Below are 23,947 nucleotides of genomic sequence, written 5' to 3'. Positions count from 1 at the left end.
TGAGCACTCTAGTCTGGCTCTTCCAGTTGATCAGTGAGAAGGTTTATGTTCTGGAACCACACTCATGAAGTTCCTCTTCCTGCATTTGTTTCATGGCCGCCTTACCTACCCAACTGCAAATCCATACAGGATAAAACAGTATTCATCTTGGTCTTAGGTACATATTTGTACTGGATTTACAACTGTTGAAAAGGGAATGATGGGTAAGAAGGCTGAACTTGAAAACAAGCCACTCAAGTTTTTTATGGTGATACCATCATAGTCTCAAAACTAGTATAAGGAGACCCAACGGAAGTAATACACTGGAAATTAGTCATTTGTAATGGGTGTGGCAAGTTTTGCCTATGAATGCAACAGTGGTAAGAAGGATATGGGGGTTATCAACTGCTTTCCAATTGGACTTAAGGTCTGATCAACAGGAAACGTGTCTGGTACTGTAAACCTCTGGCTAGGGAGCTCACAGGCCCCAGAGGAGAACTTACTGCTGTTATTCCACTAAACATACGTGGTATCAAATTGCCCTCTAAATGTGTGTCTCTGCACAAGTAGGTCAGCGGAGCTCCCAGACCTCATCAGAGAAGTTTCTTTATGCTGGGGATGGTAGTTAGTGCCGAAACTCACAACTGGTCCAAGTGCAAGGAATAAATGGAGTATTCAGCCACAAATGGGACATCTACGCTACACTCCATCCCAGGCCCAGAGATCACTGTGGAAGAGGGGAGAAAAAGAGTGTAACGGGCCAGAGGTCAGGGAGGAACAGAGATCAACAGTGTCTTCTGGGTATGACATGACTGCTTTACTCATGAGCTCGTGGCACCTGTGGTTGCCTGCACAAGACCTGCCACATGACCAAGCCAGTCAACATTCTACCATGGGATGGGAAGAGGGGTTCATGAGCTCTTCCTCGACTCCTAAATGAGGAATTATGGTGGTTGATGGCTTCTGGAAGAAGCAGAGGCAGTTGTATCTCCAATGGACAGCCCTGTCTTCATGGTCATCACAGATTGCACTTGATGGGTTATACAGAAAAGAGGCCTGGGATGGAGAGACAGCTCAGGGGTTAAGAGCACCTGCTGCTCCTGCAGGGGACCTGGGTTCAGTTCCCAGCATCAGATGGCAACTCACAACCATCTGTAACTCTTGGTCATCTAAAACCCTCTTCTGGCCTCTGCAGGCACCAGGCATGCATATTGTGTATAGACACAGATGTAAACAAATCAGCCACACACACAAAATAAAATAAAATACATCTTTTTTAAAAAGAGGACAAGAAGTTGGTAGGTTAAGGAGATGGGAGTAGATCAGGAGGAGTTTGGTGATCAAAATACATTGTATGAACACCTCAAATAATTAATAAAAATATTGTATTTTTTAAAAGAAATGAATAATTGACGCTGTGTTCCCAGCTCCACCACTGCCTGGAGATGAGGCAACTCACAAATCCTCTGCATATGCTGGTCTTGACCACACCAATCTAAAGTATGCCATCTGCTGTGCTTTAGAGTTAATGAACCTCCCAGAGGCTGCCTGTAGAGCTAAGGTAGATCACACACGTGAAGTTCCTGGTACTAGACCAGCCTCCAAAGACACTTGGCCCCTCCCTCTCCACCAAAGGACTCCAGAAAACAGCTGCTTATTAGGACATGGAGCCTCCCTGTCTGCAGCCTGTCAGTAACCTGGCATTTTCATTCTGAGGTTATTTTTGTGGTAGCCTACAAATGCTGGTAGAGAGAATGATTCATCATACAAACTAAAATCACGGCTTACGAGGAAATGCGAACTGCAAATTACAGGGAGAAAGGAGGCTTAAAAATGTACTTGAAAATAATAAAAACTCAAGAGTAGTCACTTAATCCAATATTTTATTGGAAATTGGACCAAATCCAATTCTCTTAAGGGCACCACAGTTTGCTAACCAGATGTTAATACTGTTCTGCCAAAGAAAACTGCAAGATTTAAAGGCTATTTTTTCCATAAAAATTGTCTTGTTTATATTTCCAAACATATATTTCTCTGGTGTCTTGGTAGATTAGATTAAAAGCTAATCAAAGTTCCCTTCAGTCTACTCTTGGACATCAGCAATGTGCTTCCAGAAGATCAGAAGAGAAAGTGCCCGTTCTTTGAGATTTGGTTAAAAAGCAAAATAGATAGCAGTAGACATCCACATCCAGACTTACAACTGAAGGACAGGCATTGTACACACAGCCCAGGCTCAATAGCAGGACTTAATTACTCCATTATAACGAACAGCATGAACCTCGTTAGTGGATCAGCACGGGAGTCATGAGGACACAAGACTGCTGGCATGACCCCAGCCATCACAGAAAGGCACTGAACCCACCATCCAGACAACCAAGGTTCAAAGTGAACGTCCTGCATTTTCACTCAAGGTGCAAACAGGAGACAGGAGCACACAGTGGTGCAGCAATGGTGACAGCTGCGCTGAGTGTCTTACTGCAATCTAGACTTGGCAAGAGTTTCGAGCCACTGTTTCAACATCTCATCCTTCTATCCATCATCATCATTCCTTGGCCTCAAAGCTGTTGCTCACAAATGAGGCAGTCATCTACAAAACAGAGATAACAGAGTAGACTTGATCTTTCGGTGCATTATCTGTGAACTCCACCTTCGGGTAACAGTCCTGAGTTAGTTGGCTATGCAATACTAGGAAGCAACCAAATAAGCAGAGGGCCAGAACGCCCAGCAGACCGAGCTCACACCCTGGGCAAGCGCCTCCAATCACAACCCTAACTGTCAAAGGAACTGAGAGGCCAAAAGCACAGCCACGGAGAAAGTCCACAATCCATGGGACTTGGGCAAATGGAGCGCTTAACCTCCAATGAAGCAGACTTTAAATAAAGAATAGAATCACATAGGACAATAACCATTTTATAATTATGAAATTATGAAAGGGACATCCATCCATAATACCTTATCAAGCATGCATGCCCCGAGGGACAGAGCTGTCTGCTTCCTGTCACTTTTTCTTCCCTTGTTTTGTAAAATTATGCGCATGTCTAGAGTATCTAGGATGGGTATTTACAGGACAGATGTTCCTGGAGGCCAGCGAGTGTCGGGTCCCCCTGGAGCTTCAGTTACAGGTGGTTGAGAGCTGCTCGCCATGAGTGCTAGGATCCAAACTTGGGTCCTCTGAAAGAGCAGTACACACTCTTAACACTGAGCCACCTCTTCAGCCTCTGTCTCCCATTTCCATGAACCACCTTCATGAGAACTTATCTAAGCAAGATTACAAATGGCACAGTGATGCTAACTCCATTCTCAGCCTTGCTTGATTGACTATTATCCTCAGCTCTGAAACATCTTTCTCTTTGGATCTCAAGGTCTCACTATCTCCCATAATAAAATCTATCAAGTTCCAGGCAGGAAGGAGAGTAGACAAGAACCCTGATGTGCTAGTGTGCACTCACTCACTCATTCTCTGGCTACACTCTGGGTTTCCCTCATTCTTCATCTATCTTTTGATGATGGAGTATGGAAGATTTGGTTGCCAGACCTCGTCTCCATCTGATGCATCTATTGTTTCACTTATGCATGTTCTTCGATGAGAATGGTATCAAGGAGTATAATAAACTCCTTCACCTATTGCCCCAAACTGTTCACATTCTTCCTCCCATCTCCACTTGTCATTTCAGAGTAACTGGCCATAGTTACAGTCTATAACTCTCAAATGTATTACCCCATTGAATTCCATGTATGTACTCAAAGTCTCATTGAGATGTTTAATAGTCATCAAAAAGAAACCATTAATTCTAGCTACTTTTCCCACCAAGCTTCTTTATCTATATTCTACCCCCTCTCTCTAATCCACTGGATGTTTAGGCTAAATATCTGAGTACCACTGTACTTGACTTCACTTGTTCTGCTCTCAGAAGAAAACCTAACCATGTCCTAGCACTCTCTGACTACCTTGGTCTATGCCATCATCTCTCACCCAGATGACAAGGAGCTGAATTTCAATGGCCTCCTGGGTCTAATCCTTGCACAATGGCACAATCTCCACATAGTATCTAGGCTAATCCTTGGAAGCATTAGTTTGATGTCACTATTTCTCTTAAAATCTAAAATCCTTCCATTAAAATAAAATACAAAGTCTTTAATGCAACCTTAAAATCCTAAATGATCTGCCTTCTCCCAGAAACCTGTTTGTCTTGATCCTCTACCACCAGAGGCCTTGCACTCACCCAAGGCTAGCTTCACCTCTCTCCCCAGGCCAGCCACACCTCTTCCTCATCCCTCCTTAAATTCAACAAGAATGTTCTCTCCACTGGTCTTTACCTTTGAGGGTCCCTCTGCCTAGCCTGCTCTCCCCAGAAGCCTTATGGGCATTCCCTTCCCTTCTTTGTGTCTATCCACCCTCCATTTTTTAAGAAGCACAATTCCATTCTACTTAAGACACTATTGTCTGTCATGCCCATCATCATGCTTCTCTTTATGACTTTGTTTTCTTCTAAGCACCTGCCATCATCTTTCATACATGTTTGACTTTTCTAGGGGTGTTTATTTCTACTTATGCCAGGTAGAGACATGCCAGAGAAACAACTCACCTGTGGCTAACTTGGGACACCAATGCAATTCATTGATTGGAGTTCTTACAGGAGCACAGGTGAAGGGCTGTTTACACAACAAGCAACTTACAAGCAGCAGCGGCGGCAAAAAGAGCGGCTCTCCCGCCCCGACACGCACACCGTTGTCAATCTGTGGTGGGTCCTCAGGAGAGGACCCCTGAGCCTGACACGCACACCGTTGTCAATCTGTGGTGGATCCTCAGGAGAAGACCCCTGAGCCTGACACGTACACCATTGTTAATCTGTGGTGGGTCCTCAGGAGAGGACCCCTGAGCCTGACATGCACACCATTGTTAATCTGTGGTGGGTCCTCAGGAGAGGACCCCGAGCCTGACATGCACACCATTGTTAATCTGTGGTGGGTCCTCAGGAGAGGACCCCTGAGCCTCATGAGCCCTCCTCTCCTTCCACAAGAGGCTGTTCACAGGAGGCCCAATCACATGAGCATCTCGTCCAGCTGATTGTAGTTTCACTGATTTCAAGGTAGCTATGGCCACACCATGCACCTTCCCTATCTGAACAAGCTCACCGGGTACTGTTAGTGCTTCCGACATGCTGGTCTCACTTGTTTACAACTCCATCCCATCGTAAGGTCCTCGTTTTCCAGTCTGTCTTGGCCTCCCCACTACCCTTGCTGTACCTGACCTCTGTCTATGGAGGTGAGAAGATGGCAGGAAGCTTGCTCCTCTCTAAGTGGACACAGTAGTAGGTGGGAGGTTCTATTTTTGTTTTCAGAATATGATCTCCTGTTGCCCGGGCTGTCCTGGAACTCGCTATATAGCCAGGCATGATCTTGAACCCCTGAACTTCTTGTCTGTCTCACAGTGCTGGGACTACATCCAAATCCCATCACACTTGGCAGTTTTTCTTTTGGTTTTACTCGAATAATGTGGGGTGCTTTTCTTTTTTTTCTTTCTTTCTTTTTTCCTTTAGTTTTATTTTGGTTCTGTTTTTTGAGACAGGGTTTCACTATGTAGCCCAGGCTGGCCTCAAACTTGTCTTCCTCCTGCCTCAGCCTCAAAAGGTGGGTAACCAGGGCTAACTCAGTAGATATAGTTTTAAAATGAGTTTTAGGTTCAGAGTAAGACTGAACAAAAGGTACAGAGAGTTCTTACATGCTAACCACGTAACACTTACTTTTAGGATTAGTGTGAACAGCTGTGTCTGTACTTGAATGGCTATGCACTCATCCACTGTGAGGTTTTTGTGATTTTCCAAACTCTGATTAGGTTATTCCTTGTTCAAACTTTAACTGGCTTATGTAACACTCTATAGAAATCAAATTCTTTTACATTATTTGTTGTTTGTGTGTGCAAATGTGAATGCATGTGGGTGTAAGTTCATGACACTCGTGTGGAGGTTAAAGAACGATTTTCAGAGTCAATTCTCTCCTTTCCACTGTGTGAATCCTTGAAGATCAAACTCAGGTTGCCAGCTTGGTCACAAGTATGAATGTCCCATCTCACTGGCCCTTTAGTTTGATTTTCGAAGAGTTCTACAATTTGGATCCAGCCTGTTTTTCAACTTCACCTTTCACTAATCACTACCCCCATCTAACCACCTCTATGCAATCTTTATTCCAACCACAATTCTACTCACTGTTTCTGATCACATGCTGCATTTTACTATTTCTGTTCTATATTCCATCTCTGCCAAAAATGCACTTCCCTCCAGCACTTCTGCCAAGCTCCCGCAGTCTTTCAAAGCCCAGCTGGGACCCCATTTTCTGCAGGAGACTCACCCAGCTATGCCGGCTGATGTCCACCTCTGTTTTTGCTATATTTTCAAATGTTAATTTTATTTATGTCTCTCTTCCAGTCCTTGCCTCAGGGGCAGGGACCACAGGCACATGCTGAGCAATACCTGGCATTATGAAGCAGGCTGTTGAGGAACAGGATATAACTCATCTACTAGAGAGGGCATATGAGAGCTACTTCCAAACTTTTCATCATTTATTTCTGGTATCATTCACTAAATCCCAGAACTTAACAGTTTGTTCTGCTATAGTACACACCTCCACTTCAATACCAAGAAAATGAGGAGGTCACTGGTTTCTTTGTGATTTTCTTTTTCTTTCCCTAGGCAGAAGGAGTGGGGGAATGGGGTAGAATTCTGCAGGAAAAGTAAAACAGCTTCAGTAGGCTTTTGTGTGGAGAAGGCTTTTCACTTTATTTCAGGAAAATCTAAAGTGAGCATCACATACAAAGTTAAGAACAACTCTCACCTCAAGAGTCTTTCTTCCTGTTGTGACCCTGATGGCTCAGGCTGCACTTCCAGTGCCCTCTCTCACATTCTGCAAGTCAGCACTTCTCACACTATTTGTTTGAATGTTCACTTCCAATATCCTTCTTAGCATCCACACCCATGCTCCTCTGTGTCCAAATTGTCTGCTCTACTACTTTTATTGTTGTTTGTTTTGTGGGCGAGGGGCACATACTTGTACATGCTTCTATGGCTCAAGGTAGCATAGATTTTTATTTTTATTTTTATTTTTGGTTTTTAGTTTTTGGTTTTTCAAGACAGAGTTTCTCTGTGTAGCTTTGGAGCCTGTCCTGGAACTTGCTCTGTAGACCAGGCTGGTCTCAAACTCACAGAAATCTGCCTGCCTCTGCCTCTGAGTGCTGTGATTGAAGACGTGTGCCGCCACCACCACCCAGCCTAGCAAAGATTTTTTAATGTTTTATACTCAACCCTATTTCTTCCCTATAAGTTACTTTTAGTGGACAGTTTTGCAGGATGTGTGTGTGTGTGCGTGTGTGTGTGTGTGTGTGTGTGTGTGTGTGTGTGTGTGTGTGTAAAACACATTATAGTAAAATGACCAATTAATATTCAGAGCCAAAAGTCTAGTCCTTGACTGTATTAACAATGTATGTTACTGCATTCAGTTTTCAGAAACAACTGAAAATACCCCAATATTCTCAAGATCTTAAATCATAAATCAATATTCATTGTCCAAATCTGGGATTCCCAAAAAGCCTCACCTAAAACACCTAAGGAGTCCTGCTCTGCTCAGGTCCCACGTGCTACACCAGTAAGCACTTCTCAGATTCCATAGGCTGCACTCGCTACATAGCGATCTGATCTGCAACAATGTCAGTCTGACTTCCAAAGCCCCAGTAAGCGATGTGACCTCTGGTGATGCTAAACTATGGAACAAAGCCAATTGAAAGGCAAGACAAACGGGCATTTCCGAATCCACTTTCACAGCTGCCTGGGCCACTGCCCAGCCCCCAGAGCAAAGGTCAATCCCCTGCTTTGTTGTCTTGAAACCTGTAATGCACAGAGAACACAGCATTCAACACTGCCTGAATTTCAGCATGCAGAATATTATACTGTCCTGTTTGCTCAGTATTTTGTCCTCTCGCCTCCTGACAGTCAAAACCCCATGGGAGCTGGAGCTCTGACTCCTACTGAAACCTGAATGATCTAGTTACTGTCAGCAAGATGAATAAGCAGTATACTATTTTATCTGAAAGCCTCCACATTTTTCCCTTAGTTCAAGCCTCCATGCAGGAAGCTGAGTTTCAGCTTAAAAACTTGGCATCAGAATGCACTACAGTGTGTGCTCAGCCTGGCCTGACGATGCACATTCACCCAGCAATGTACACACATCTGTGTACACAGGCACAAACTCAGGAAAGGATCTTTTTTTTTTTTTTTTTTTGAGAAACTGGGCAGCTTTATTGATGAGGCTCAGGTACATGGGCGGGACAAGACCCGAACCCAGGCTTTATGCTTCTCCTCTGGCCTCATGGGTGCAAACTTCTCCTGAAGTTTCTTCCAGGGTGTCTTATCACCTTATCACACGCTCCTATCCATCTCCTGAAATCCTTCCAGGGTGTCTGTGGACAGGATCAGCTTGTATTCTTTCACGGACAGACCACTGAAGCTGGTGTCTCTGGGGCGAGGGTACTTGTGTTTATAGTAGTTTGAATGCAGTGGTGCTAAGCTTTCATACATCTGATCACAGGCCTTGGGTTCTGTCCCCTGGGTGTTCTCTCCCTCCCGAAAGGCCTGTGCTACCCGCTTCTGCAGGTAAGCGCCCAAGTCCCAGCCCCGTTTGGTCTCATCCACTGGCCGTTTCTCACAGAGCTTAAGGAAACGATGGTAGCGGAGAGCGGCCATCTTGGGCCCCACTTTCAGGAAAGGATCTTTAACACACCAGTATCTTCTATGTATGATTCCTTAAAGCCAAGTCAACCTGCTTTCCTTTCTTTCCTTTCCGCCTCCCTTCTCTTTTCCAGGAAGCAGGTAGAGTACTAGAAAACAGTTTGCTCATCGCTACTGTGCACTCCATAAGGCCTGCATACGTAAGTCCACCTGTCTGCAGTGCCATCCCATCCCTGAGATACACTGCTCAGCCAAATTACTTCATTACAAAATACACTCAAATAAAAGCAAGGACATTTAAAAATACACACAGAGTCAAGGCCTACTTACCACAATGGTGTTACCTGTGGCCTATCATTCATCAGGGTGAACCATGTCGGGAAAGACATGGATAAATTTCACATAGAAGCCATAAGAATCTGAAAATTATTTACAACTATGACCAGTGCAGGCAAAAAAAAAAAAAAAGAACAAAACCCCAAACACCTCTCTTCAGGTTTCTCAGTCCCAAATCCCAGAGTCAGACAAGATCAACAAAAGGGCACTTGGGAGACCAGCTCCATCTGGTCACCTCACTTGCAGAGTGGACATCTACTCACAGCAAGGGAGCAGCTGGGCTAAGGTCACCGGTGGGAATACCAGTTCACTGATTCCTGAGCTCCTTCACGTAGCTTAAGAAGAAGTATATCCAAACAGAATCTGAAGTGAATTCAAGCACCACAGAAAGGAATTTCCCCAGACTTCAGAAGTCTACATGCTGATTTATCGGCTATCCTCAGCAGGGACTCGGTGTTCTTCCTGGAGGTCCTTCCACATTTGTACGTCCAGGAGGGTTATCTGTCCGTCTTTTCAGAATGTTTAAGTAGCCTTTTCTATGTATTGAAGTGTGCTTAGAAACCATATGCTACATTAAATATTTAAGGAGCCTCAGGAAGATGATGACCCCCTGAAAAAGCAGATTAACGGCAATGCGCTCTGTCCATGTGCTGGTGCCGGGGCGAGCACTTGCTGCTTGTCACCTTTCCATATTCCACAGTTACTCCCTCCTACTAATAGATGGAAAAGAGAATACAGTACTTAAGTAGCAATGCTAGGTATCAGATAAATAGTCTAAAGGAAAACCCAACTTGGAGAAATTCTTCAAAAATGGAGACAGCATTCACTCTGCAGTCCAGGCTAGCCTCCAACTGGGATCCTCCAATTCCTAAAGAGTGGCACATCAAAGTACAGTGTGTGTGTGTGTGTGTGTGTGTGTGTGTGTGTGTGTGTGTGTGTGTGTAGCTTTGTGATTACATGGTCCACAGTCAGGCAGGAGAGATTACACTAGCTTAAAGGCAGCCAAGGTCCCAGCCTCCCCAGCAGTCGGCCCACGGCTGGCGGGCGCTGCTCGCACTGGCCTGTAGCTGCACTTGCAGAGGCTTTATTCTGAGTTATCAGTTTCTGGATGCGAATGTTAAACAAAGCCCACAGCAGCAGCCCAGATCATTTCCTCCTCCCCTCCTTGTTTTAATGAAGCCACGAGTTCAGTGGAGTCTAGAGATTTAAATTCTAATCATTTTCCCTTTGCCCTTTAGCACAGGTGCTCCCAAGGGAAACTTTACTTCCAAGCATTACCATTGCAGGCCCCTGAATCAATAACCCACAGCTCTAAAAGGCAAGAATGCCAAATAAATGCTATTTTCTTCCTCCATCTCCATCCCAATTAAAGAAAATGAAATCTATAAGGCAGTAGAGGAGCCTCCAATGGATTCACTGTGATAATAAAAACCCCTCAGAATGTCTCAAGCCAGACTGAGCAAAATGCTGCTCTCCTCTCTCACTGCAGCAGAACTGGTTCTGAAAGAGGACCCCTGACCCTCCCTGACTTTCTGCTCTTCCAGGTTTACCAGAAATAAAGCACTTGCCTTTCCCTCTGCACATGACATTGTTGGATTGCTGAAAGTATGTGGTAGAGATGGACTGTGTGGCAAACCAATTCACTACTAAGAGCCACAATGGTTTAAAATCTAAATTCAATGGGTACCTATGGAACACCTATTATATATCAAATACTGAATTTGATGCTGGAGACAAAGTAAATTTATGTTTAAATCTAGGGCTGGAGGATGGTTCAGCTGGTAAACTGAGCTTTGCTGTGCAAGAAGGAGGACCTGACCCTGAACTCTAGCACACACATAAACAGTGAGGCACAGTGGCATATTTCTGTAATTCCAGGAGTGGGGAGGCAGAGATAGGTCAGTCATGTCTACACAGTGAGTTCCAGGCCAGCCAGAGCTACAAGGTGAGACCCTGTCTCAGAAAAAAAGAAAAAAACAAAAAACAACAGCCCCTAGTCCAATCACTCACCGTGCAGTAAGGCAGAGAGAACGGGGAAAGCCTAGCAAGTTTGTGCAGCTTGACAGCCTTTGTGCCTTTGCACATCCTTCACAGCCCACCGCCCCTTGATAAGGCCCTGCAATGGGTGACAGAGCTCAACACCTAACAGACAGAAGAGTGAATTCTAAGTTGAGAGCTGCTACGAATGAGCAGCAAGAGGAGCAACACCCTCAAAGCCGGTGCTGAAACAAGAACCTGTATAAAACTCCAAATCTACTGCATCATGTTACACAGCCAGAGTGCATGTGGGGGAGCAACTCCCTCACAGCAAAAGGGCCGGGCCAAGCATGTGCTCTAGTCACTGGGATATGGGACACTTTGAGAAGACTGGATGGCTGCTCATTTGTTACTGCTATTGTGATTCTTTTTTCCTCATCAGTTGTATCACAAAAACTTTATACTACAAAATATGCCACAAACATAAGAAGCTAGGAACACAGGTCCAACCGTGGAGTTATAGAATCAGGTGTCCGACCCCTCCTTCCTCCCTCAGGGTAACTGTGACCACCAAATTCATTAACTCAGTGCATTCACAGGAAATCCACTCTGAAAAAAGACTCTCTCACAGTGCACAGGGTTTCAGTGCAGGATTCCCAAGAACATCTTATGGACTGGTAAGCCTCAAATGACCTCAGAATCCTACTCTCCCTCAGAGTTTGTAGACTGGGCCTGCACATAGTAAGGCGTGCGGACAAGCCTGGGTGTCCCTAACAGCCCAGTGCTGGCACTGCTGTGAGAAGACAAGACTCAGTCCAATCTGCCACCGGCCTGCCTGCCTGTCAGAGGAGCAGGTGAGCTCGGCAAGACACACGTAGCTGAGAGATGGAGAGATAAAACAGAAAGACTGGCCCTAGCTGAACTCAGGAGAAATGGAGAACGGGAAAGAACAGAGATAAGGTGAATACAGAAGAAATGGGAAAGAAAACTTGGCAACAGAAACACAGAGCTATGGGCCTAAGAAAGGGAGGAGGTGAGAATCAGCTGTCACTCACGCACAAGGATGGGCTGACGGGCTGGAAGCAGCTCCAGGGAAAAGCATTACTCACTCCTCCCTACGGTGCCTAAATGCAAACCAGTACATCTGGGCCCCCAATGGCTGATTCACTGGCCCCCAGCATGGATTTCTAAAGGGCTGTTTCAAGGCAATTTCGACTATTCCCCTTTTCACTTTTGGCTCTGACTTTGGAACCACCTCCCAAGTAAGGTTTATACTTGAGGATATTTCCTTCAGCCATTTCCAGTCATCTAAGTACTGATAGTCTTAAGTCATTATTCTAGTACATCAATTCCACGGCCTGCTTCTTACTTCAATTTAGAAATCTCAGGCTGTAGCAGCCAGTTTAGATGTAAGGCGACTGTTAAGATCAACCTGGGTTACAGAAGTGAGTGTTTCAGTTATTAGCTGGAGAGACTTGGCAGTGGAGACTGCAAGATCCCCACCCCGCTGCTCCAGCAGACTCCTTCATTCTCTAGTCAACCATCTCCTGTCTGCCTTTGTTTGAAATTTAAATCCCAGCCCGACTGTGCCAGCCTCAGCTCCTTTCTGTGCTCTTCCCAGAACAATCTGTGTATAAGCTGAGAACAGAAGTGAATTTCATCATCAGTGTTTTCATAATCACACAATTTATCTTAAGCACAGTGCAAAGATGAGCTTTGATTCTTACTCACTGTAAAGCACTGCACCACTTAACCTTGCCTTACCGGCCCCACAACAAGCTCAAGAGCCATCCTCACCTACATCAAGAGTCTACCAGCTCCTGCTCTCTCTCTGCCTACTTTTGTGACAAATGATCACTGTGAACGCCTCACACTCTACCAAAGGGCAGCTCTGCCCTTTGCCCCACATCCCATACAGCTCCAGTGTTAACATTACACTCTATACACTCCTCTACAGTTTCATTTTGAAAGCCCAAATCCTTCACTTTTTCATTTCTGGAAGCCTCCATCTCATTTAATTCCTACAAACTCAAACATCACAGATGGGTCCCAGCTGCCTTTTCTAAATTAGTACCAGTCTGAGCCGGTCATCAGCCAAGTTCTACTTCAAGCTCTCCTCCCCATGCCAGGAATGACCTGCCTTCTTTGCTGCCAGTCTGCCAGCTCAGTCCTGTCACTCCCCAAAGCTACCAGGCTCCTTACCTAAGCCCCATTATACATATCATCCCAAACAACCGGGCAGTCTAAAACCAAAAAGCAATGGCAGCCACCTTGCGCTTGGGAAGATGGAAAGGCCCCCTTAGCTCATGCATGCAAAGCTCAGTGCAAAACAGAACTAAGCTAGCAAGTAGTTCATCCTCAGTCTCACACACACACACACACACACACACACACACACACACACACACACACATCCTTCAATTCTGAGGCCATACTAACCAGAATGATTGAGATGTAAGTGAGCTTTATGTTTTAATATGCAAATATCGGCTAAAATATTGAAGGTGGCCCACATGGTAAAGACAATGCATGCCAACACTCCATTCACAAATGCATTTCTACCATTACTTAAGTATTACACAGCCTGAACAACCACACCTTGTGGGTGGATCCAACAAGAAGTTAATTGAAAGTCTTCAATTCTTAGACTCTCAAACTTTTTTCAAAAGATGTAAATACAGAGGCTGAAGAAATAGATCAGTGATTAAGAGCACTGTTGTTCTTACAAAGGAACTGAACTCAATTATTCCCAGCACTACACAACAGCTCACAACCATTTGTCACTTCAGTTCCAGAGGATTAACACCCTCTTCTGGACTCTAGGGGCACCAGGCACACGTGTGGTACACAGATATACATGCAGGCAAAACACCTATACATATAAAATAAAAATAAACCTTTAAAATGTATAAATACATCTTCATCAAATACAAAATGATACAATTTTTATTTAAAATTATGTTTGGCTATTCTATTCTTGCTTACATTTGCAGACAAAGAGAATGGAGCAGTAAGAGGAGAAGAATGGGACAAGGAAATACATACGAAGAGAGAGATAACAAAACATTAGCAGGAAGCAGACCAGTTGGTGAAAATCCAGGTGTACAGGGAAACAAAGAAGACCAAAGGCATGTGAGAGTCAGCTAACCAAGCAGTGGGAGGAAGTGAGAGGGTCACACTGAGGTGGCCCCTTCACACCTTGCTCCTCATCCCATAGCAACAACAGGGTTGATGCTTCTTAAGTGAACAGTTGAATCAGATTAACAAAATAAGAATAAAAACCAAAGCTTTTAGAAACACTTAAGAGACATTCAGTGAAGCCAAGCATATTTGTATTTCTTCACTCACTCACCAGGTGTCTGTTGAAACCCCTGCTGTGGGAAGCACTAAGGACAAAAACATGCCCAATCCAAGACACCTGACAACCAAATAAACGCCATCTATCAGGGAAGATGAGCCAGATGTGGTGGTGCATGCTCTTAATCCCAGCACGTGGGAGGCAGAGGCAGGGGGAATCACTGGGAGTTCAAGGCAGCCTGGTTTACATAGTAAATTTGATCCAGCCTGTTTGAGGAGCCGATGAGAGGCTGCAATGAACTCATTCTGTTACCCCCAGTCAAATAAGTCTCCATAAATTCACTGAAACATGTACCATTAGGGCCAGTGTCTTAGTCAGGGTTACCACTGTTGTAGTAAAACACCATGACCGAAAGCATTTTGGGGAGGAAAGGGTTTATTTCACTCACAGTTCCACAGAACAGTTCATCATCAAAAGCAGTGAGGGCAGGAACTCAAGCAAGGTAGGAACCTGGAGGCAGGAGCTGATGCAGCGGCCATGGAGGGGTGCTATTTACTGGCTTGTTCCCATTGCTTACTCAGCCTGCTTTCTTATAGAATCCAGGACCACCAGCCCAGGGATGGCACCACCCACAATCGGTTAGAACCTCTAATATCAATCAATAATTAAGAAAATGCTCTACAGGCTTGCCTACATGCCAGTCTTATGGAGGCATTTTCTCAATTGGGGTTCCCTCCTCTCAGGGGGCATAAAATTGGCCAGCACAGCCAGTAAAATGGCTCAGCAGGTAAAGGTGCTTGACACCAGGCCTGAGGATCTGAGTTTGATCCCCAAGACTCACAAAGCAGAAGCAGAGAATCAGTTCCTTCAAGCTATCCCCTAAGTGCGTGCGCACACATACACACACCACACAAATAAATTATTTCTAAGTGTACCATTAGAATCCAGGCATGGTGAAGAATACCTGTGAACCTAGCACTTGGGATATGGAGGCAGGTTAAGAGTTCAAGATCCTTCTCAGCTGTAGAGTGACTTCAAAGCCCAGTCCTTGTTATCTCACAAGCAAAACAAAAGAAAAACACTAAGTCATTAGAACAGGAGAACACTGGCCTAATCAACTACTTTACTGACCCATTATTGCAAACCTAAGCACCAACCTGCTGGGAAAGATACATATAATTAACTCGCCATTGCTATACTTTAGATATAAGACATGTCTATGCTTTTCTTGGATAAAAGCTAAGATCTCCTACCATCAGCTTTTTGCTCAAGTTCACCTGCCCTTAGTCCAAATTTCCAGTCTGACTCCAACGTCAATTACCTTTCAGTGTGTCTCCCACCCTGAGTGCACCCATTCAGCTGCTGCAGTGGGAACAGCATACCTAGTCCTACCCTCACACAACCAAAGGAAGCCTGAGATTGGCAGGTTCAGCAGAGTTTCCGTTTCCAGAAGTGGTGCCAGACAGATGAAGGAGAAAACAACTTCCTGCTGCCTAGTCTGAATGAGGTCTTACGCACTGACATGAGATGGCACATACAAAGCCTAGAAACCCAGCTTGGTAAAGACCTTGTGGTGGCATGTGCAAACAAAGTAAGACCTATTAATACTCTAGTAATCCACCTAATTATCCTGCAGTTTCAGTTCAGTGACTGGCTTCATCACATACTGTCAGTTGGTGAACTTTGATAACGTGTTGGAATTTCTGCTTTCTGCAACTTTTAGAAAGATTTTATTTTTATTATTTTAACTATGTGTAGGTGTGCATGACTGCATACAGCTATGTTCAAGTGAATACAGTGCCTGGGGAGCTGCATTTAGAGTGTGAGCCATCTGATGTGGCTGTTGGAAACTGAATTCAAGGACTCCGGGAGTCCAGAAAGTGTTCTAACCCTGAGTCACCTCTCCAGGCACAGATTTCTGGAATTTTACACCATATGAGTTTTGGAAATTCCTAAAACTTCCCTTTAGACCTGTCTATAATTCTTCCTCATTTTAAAGATCAAACACATAGAACTGGGTAGTATACCTGATTCAAAGAGACTTAAGTTCAAATCCCAGACCACTGTGTAGTAACACTAACCAATCTGTAGACTGTTTCTCACCTGTAAACCAGCATTCTGAAACTCTCAGTGTTAACATACTGTTAGGTGACATGACTCCGGGACAGTGCCCAGCATTCAGGAGGCCTGGGGTAACAGTAGTTCAGTTTGCCCATGCCTCCTGTTGGGAACATCCAGGAAAATGAGTAAGAATTAGAGAAATTTTCCTTCCAATTTTGCTCTGATACCCAAGGCTCCGTATACCACAGGTCTAACTATTAAGCCAGCAACTAAATAAAACACTTCAGTGGCTTCTACACAACCTCACATTCCCAAAAAGGCAACTTAACCTGCAGGGTGACCATGCTCAAGCTGCAGATGGCACGCTCTGCACCTCTGGCCTGTACATCAATCTTCTCTTGCCAAGTTCATCAGAGAGGATAGAACACTACCCCATACTCTGCTGTTGCAACTGGTGCTGGAACCCCAGACCACATACAAGGAGTGCACTCAGCTTTAGCCACAGACAACTGTACTGTGAATAAAGCTGCCACAAGCCCAAAAATACTGGTGATGCCAAGCTCTGGAATAGACAGGTGGATCCCATTGTGACAGTTCAACTTACTGGTGTCAGCTGTTCTCAGCTCTAGACTCAAAGCCTTGCTGACACTAATACTGTCTGAGACCCTAAAGCAGGGTTTGGGGACGGCTCAATGGGTGAGAGTCCTTAATGTCATCACTGAGGACCTGGGTTCCGTCCCCAGCACTCACAAGGTCGTCCGCAACTCCTGTTACTCTAGTTCTAGAGGATCCAAAGTCTCACGTCTTCAGACTCATACATGCACATAGTACACATACACATACCCCCCACACATACACATAAAATACTTTAGTAGTAATAAAAATAAATTAAATAGACCCTAAAACAGATGCCACCTGAGCCAGATGTGTCCACAAAGCCAACAATGTCCTTTTCCCTCCCCATACCTGAATAGTTCAAGAGAAACATTAAAGGAGGATCCTTGGCTCCCAATACACCGGGTGGTGGGCTAAAGCTACCTCTTGACTCTACAGAGCACCCTGCCGGCAAAGCCCCCATTTAGTCTGCTCACATGTAACAGGTGGGAGAAGGTTACAAGAAAATGTAGGAGGTGGCGTTAGTGTCCTCTTGTCATCAGAGGTAAACAGCGTTGTGTGGTCCAAAGCAATGGCTCTAATTTCCTCCCAAACACAAGCTCTAGAGCCATTCACTGCCTGGGTCAGAGTTAGTCAAGCTGGAAAGGCAACAGGGACAATAAATTGCGACTTTTTCTGTTAAAAAACATATGTCCAGGGTTGGAGATTTAGCTCAGTGGTAAAGCACTCGCCTAGCAAGCACAAGGCCCTGGGTTCAGTCCTCAGCTCTGAGAAAAAAAAAAAAGAAAGAAAGAAAGAAAGAAAAAAGAAACATATGTCCCAGGTGCTCAGGTAACAAGCTCCTATTTTCATGTGACTGCAGCTTGCACCTGGTTTGTGGTACCTTTGCTTGTCAAATGACAAGCTCTGGGAGCAAAAAGCACTCAATCACAAATAAGAAGGTTCCTAGCATTAAGAAGTCAGAGAATTACACAGCTTATTTCTTTTTCATGATGCAACACACAACAAGGAAGTGGGGAGGCGGCAACCATGGACTTCAGCTCTCCACACACAGCGCCTTCCCCGGCACCTGCTCCCTCATACCTGCCTCACAGCGCCTACCTCCAGCTTCTCCCCTCCCTCCAGCCCTCTTACAGTTGTCTCTCCCCCTCCCCACCCCAGATAATCCATGTGACATCTTATCCAAAACATGAACTCTGTCTTACCTACATGGAGTGAGGGAGGGGTGAGATGTCACTTTAAGGGGCATGAACCCTGGGGAAATGGGGATGGTTAATAACCATGAAGGATACAGAAGGAGGGCCACAGCAATGACAGGAAACTGGGAGTGACCGACGTCTGATGGAAATGGAACTTGATGAAGATTTTGTTTCCCAGTATCTATTGAAATGTATGGTTTTTCTGTTGGTGTGGCAGGTTAGCATTTAACAGTATGTGTTCTCAAGACTTACTTTAGTAAATAGTTCTCAGCTCTGAACAGCTAATAACGAATTCTGCCTTTGTTTAGAGTCCCCTGAAGAAGGCTTGATTTACTCGGCTTTCATGCTATAAAACTGTTAATTCTCATATGCAGTTCAGCATGAGGGACTTTTTCAAAATGATGTTGACGTCATGTTCTTTAGAGTTTAGAAAGAGCATCCCCATAGGCCTCACAGCAGATTCTGGCTCCCTTCTTTCGCTTCCCACTCACTGGGGAAGGGTAGTGCGCTTGTGCAACAGTGTTTGTACGGAGGTCAGAGGAACATTCAGGAGGCACTTCTCTCCTTCCAGCATCTGCTTCCATGGACAGACCCCAAGTCGTCAGGCTTGGTAGCAAACAGTGCTGGCTGCTGACCCATCTCTCTGGCCCCCATGAGTCCTTTCTGGAGACTCTGAAGTGATTGCATCAAAGAGATGAAAGTACATGGGACTATGTCAGGACTTCACGTTTGCCATTCACTGGACAGACATCACGGAACAGCAACAACTCTGGAGCTGGTGCACCAGGCAGCAGCAGAGAGCACAGGACCACAAGGACACAGACACCCTGGGCTCTGAAAGTCTTATGGAGAAGACAGCGACAGTGACCACCAGAAGCTGGCAGTCCACCGCACACCATGTTTGAGCTCAGTCTCCTGGGGTTGAGAGGTGCAACGCCTGCTGTTAGCACTGCTGTGGGTACCACCTTCCCATCCCCCACTGCTGTTCACTAAAATGAAAATGTAAGGGGGAAGGGGATTAACTCTTTAAATCATAATGAAGTTAATAAAGGGACTGAAATATATGCTTCATTTGCTCAGCTAAGCCTCAAACCCTTTGTATCTGATAGTGATAATCCCATGGCAACTAGAAAACACACTTATCTTATTAACGAGACTGGAATTATTTTAATTAGGTATCTCCACATGCACCAACTGTTAGAAATCAGACTGTTTTGAAACAGTTGTTAATGACTTAACACGGCACACGTTCTCCTCAATTTCAGGCTGAAATCTATGTTTGAGACAGATGGGGAAGAGCCTGGCCCTGCTGTGTAGCAGAGAAGCAGCCTTGTGGGCTTGGAGATGCATTTCCCACTGGGATCTAGCAAAACAATCTAAAAGACAGCCAGAAAGACAATCATAAACTTTCGTAGCATCTGGTACATTGGAAGTCTGAAGCCTTGTCCTAGTAACATCTAATTATGAGAAGAGATACTTTATCTCAGACACAAGTGTCTGAATTTCAATGCCTCACAACACCTAAGGACAATATCACACAAGTTTAGTGAGTTTACACTGTCCAGTAAACCCCCTCCCTCCTAACACAAGAGCCAGGACTGGGTGAAGTTCCATTCTGTGCATCACTGCCTGTTAAAAAAAATGGGCTTGTTCCCAGCTTATTATTAATTCATAAAACTGCTTGAAAATTTGAAAGAGCTATTAACAAACTTCCAGGAGGTTGTTGTGTTTTGGCCCTCAGAAGAGCCTGTAGAAATAGTAACCCATGACAGAGAACAAGATGGTGATGCACTTGACTCCTAGCAACCAGATGGGCTCTGCCCTTTCTAGCATTTCTTAGAAAATGACTTTTCACCTGCCTATGAAGAAGGAGAAATATATTTATACTTATTGTCTGGCCTAATTAGACAGCAAAGAAGCCAAATTTCCTAGACCTGAGACAAAGACAATTCTAAGGAAAGTAAGAGGGAGGAAAGCCCACATAGGCAGAGATATTAATTTCCAAATCTTTCTTATCTGGCATTTCTCTAACAGCACTCTATAAACAAGTCTTTTCCCAGCATGCCAAACTCCTTGGGCCCCTATTAGGGAATATGATATACACAGACAGACACAACAGTGCTCTATACGAGGTCTGGGTGTCTGGATAAGATAGTCTTTTGATTCAGGGTAGGGCTGAGATAGGCATAGCTTAACAACCCATTTAACTGCTTCACTGTCTGATTAAATTTTTTAGAGCTGTAGTCATTTTACAGCAAATAAAAAATCATGGTTGCAACAAGGCACAGACAGCAGTGTCTTTAGGCATTCCGCAGTGTTGTATGCACTGTGGCTCCCACATACAATGCATGTAGGACTGGAGCACCCCGGTAACAAATTCTTTCTATTTCTCCTAGTTCTCACGTGGACAAACCATTTCCATTGGCACTGAATGAACAGAAGACCACCCTGCAGGTGATAATGCCATGTTTAATAGGAAGGAACGGAACTAACCACCACACCGGCAGCATCCTGATGACACCTGAGCTTTGTGGAGATCTCATGGTCACATTGTATCAGTTACCTGCAACAATGACCTTGCAGAGGTCTGGTTCACTGTTAATTACAGAAAATATCTTTGTGACTTCTCAATAACTTGACTGAGATTCTTGGAACTCTCTCATTTTGGTTACATTATGGGAAGGAGTATTAGAAGTGCCTTCATCCTTATTTTTCCATTTTGTGTGCCCAGTTTTGTAGAGTAGACTTAACTAACGGGATGCTGGGAAGCAGACTCTAAAACATCACCATGTAGAAAACACAACTTTTCAGTCTACTTCTCAAGGAGTTGTTCTAGTTTCTCAGGGAGACTGGATGCAGTGTCTTTTAGCTGAGGGGTGGCTACGGGTCAAACTCAGGGTTTTGCCCATGCCAAATAGGCACTGATGAAGTCTGTTCTGCCTGTACACTTCTCATAATGCACGCAATCAGCATACTATTTGAGGGGAAAGTCCCAAGTTTTCATTTTAAAGACTTGATGTTAAGCCAGGGCTTGTCCACATTTGCCCTGTGATGTCCACAGGCTGTGAACACGCTGGAGAATAGCCTGTAAGGTTGCTGGGCTGAATGAACCCCTTAGTATCATTTCAAACTCTGAAAGATATGGTGAACAAAGAGAGCCACTCCCACATGGAGCCAGCAATGCGCTTAACTAGAAGTCACTAAGGATTCAGGGACAGAGGATTCTTCAGCTCAGATCCCACGTTCATTAAACTCTGAGCTGAATCCTTTGAGCTACCTAAGCACAGAGGAATCAGTTTTAAGCTTCCAGCTGCATTTTATGAATCTTATTCTTGCTTCTTGACTGCCTTACAATGTAACATTGTATCTGTCTTCAGAATGTGGGGATTTTACTCTACCTTTGTCTGCTGTGAAAAATTGATGATCAGGAGAAGAAAAATAACAGTTGTTAAATTACATAGTTACAAACTGAAGACAAGGTCACTCTCAGAATCATCTTCTACTAGCGCTTCTATCATTGAAGAGCTGGAAGAAATACATCCTTCAAAACCCAAGAAACTCAAGAAGAGCTTTGTAAGATGTTTCCCTCCTGGAAGAATGCATTAGAAAGCAATACTCCTACAACAAATACATGAGGACCACGGGCTTTCTAAAAAGGAAATTAAATTGGGATTAAATGATACCTGGAAGAAAGTTCTTGATCACAGCAACAGCTGTAAAGTAAGTCTGATGGCCTGCACTTATTAGTGATTGTCATGACGGCAAAGACACGAAAACAGCAGATTAAAGATAAACCTCCAGTTCTCGCAGGTGTGTAGCACATGCTTGTAATGCTGAGTGGTGAAGCAGAAGGGATCACAAGGTTAAGATCAACTTGTGCTACATAACAAGATCCTGCCTCAGAAAAGCACTAACACACACCACACACACACACACACACACACACACACACACACACCACCACCACCACCACCACCACACCACCACCACCACCACCACCACCACAAGCCACAATCTCAAATCACTACACACTTAGTATATAAGCTATACAAATGTACTGCCTGAATCATTAAAATAAATAAATAAATAACCAAAACCAATCATTTTTGCTGCCAGTTAGAGACCAAGCTAACAGCATCATAACAGGCAGATTTCAGGACCCTGACCTCCCAAAGTTCTGGGCTAAAGCTCCCTAAGACGAAGACCTTATATAAGTATTATTTCAAAATAATCAAGCAGGATGGCAAGTCACCAACCCACCCCTATTCTACTCTGAGAGGGGAGCTGTAACCATATAAGTTCTCCACATAAAATCACAAAAAGACCTTCAAATGTCTCAAGATTTCTCAATGAAGACATATGGAAGCTGTGCCAACTGGAGCCAGAGTCTCGGTGCAGCCGCGGTTAACACTTTTCACCATGGGCGGGTCTCTGGTCACTATGTAGGCTCTCATCCTCCCCGTGCTCTTCCCCAGACCATCCTCTACCACTGGGGTGGAGGATCATGGTTTTCTGACAAGTTTGGAAAATGTTGGATGCTTTGTGGCTCCCATAGCCCAGAACTCCTTAGCCTGACACACACACCTTCACTGGTGTTCTCTCCCTACCTCAGGTATACCAGATGTTTGCCAGGTCTGTGCTAAAATAGGCTCTCTTCTCCCTTTCCTTCTTCCAAGTTCACCCCTCCTGTAGAGCCAGCTCTGTTTTCAAAGTCTGTTCCTCCATTATTATTCTGTTCATTTCACAGCATGTACTGTGTTTTTCTCCAATTTTTCTTTCTGCATTTGGGGCTGGTGATGCAAGTGAGCTGCAAACTGGTAAGACTGTAAAACAGCAGTGAGAAGACTTCCCCACATTAAACCCTTGATATAAACCGTTGCCTACGAGCTTCTTAAAAAGTGATGGCACGTGCTGCAAGACGTGGCTCTGTGAGGCCAAAGGGCAGCTCTGTGGGGCTCAGGAAGGACCTGCCCCCTAGGCTCAGGCCTTAAACCCAGAGTGTCCCTGGTCACCTGAGGGTTATGGCAGAACAATAGGAACTGGGTTTTACCTTCATGAAGCTGAAATACTTCAATGAACCTACTTAACCAATACCACAAGCAGCCTGGAAGGTAGTAGCCACAGGGTTAAAGAAGGAGAATCAAGTTTATTACATGAAAACTTACTTTAAAATTATAATGCAGAAAGAATATATTTCATTTCAAATAACCTATCTCAAGATAACTAAAGATAGCAAGTCTGTAGAAAAAGTCAGAGAAAAAGTGAGGAGCGAGCTGTCCCCCACCACTGCTGTCAGCTGTGGTCCATGTCACTAGACGGAGACAGGATTAAAAAGATTCCTTGCTTTGGACTGTTCTGAAGCTCAGTATAACGACAGACAAATGAGATTCAACTAAGAGAGGTGGGGACTTGGGCTATCTTTATGCTCTTGGCGGATGTTATAAACAATGGGGAGCAGAAGGAACTACTGACTAATTCAAACTCAAACATTCCCTCTGTAATTCACTTAAACCTAGACACATGTCAAAACTCACTTGAGCTTAAACACTCTTCCTATTGTCACCTGTTTCAGTCAATCACCAATATGTCACATCATCATCTGATGGCATGTGCTTTCTGCATAACTAAAAGGAGCCTAATTTCTCTCCCAAGTAAAATGAGGACACAGGAGAGCAAGGGCATGCTCCAGCTTCCTCACATTGGTTGGATTCGCAGCAGGAAATGACCTTTTGGAAGCAAACACCCTGCACAGATGCAGCTCTGGT

At 44.5% G+C, this 23,947-nt stretch overlaps 1 protein-coding gene and 1 pseudogene across 5 annotated transcripts in view; both read right to left on the bottom strand.

The window, feature by feature from the left end:
- The window catches only part of Ttc28 (tetratricopeptide repeat domain 28), a 425,155-nt gene that overhangs the window by 264,670 nt on the left and 136,538 nt on the right, over window positions 1–23,947 (bottom strand). The gene's annotated exons all lie outside the window — the stretch shown is intronic.
- Window positions 7,330–22,097, bottom strand: LOC102922900 (ubiquinol-cytochrome-c reductase complex assembly factor 2 pseudogene; annotated as a pseudogene). The gene has a single exon (XR_013047830.1). The product of XR_013047830.1 is annotated as a ubiquinol-cytochrome-c reductase complex assembly factor 2 pseudogene (transcript).

This window comes from Peromyscus maniculatus, chromosome 23 (genome assembly GCF_049852395.1).
Source record: "Peromyscus maniculatus bairdii isolate BWxNUB_F1_BW_parent chromosome 23, HU_Pman_BW_mat_3.1, whole genome shotgun sequence".
Taxonomy (NCBI): Eukaryota; Metazoa; Chordata; class Mammalia; order Rodentia; family Cricetidae; genus Peromyscus; species Peromyscus maniculatus.
The sequence above is the reverse complement of the archived record's forward strand: the minus strand, read 5'-3'. Positions and strand labels throughout refer to the sequence as shown.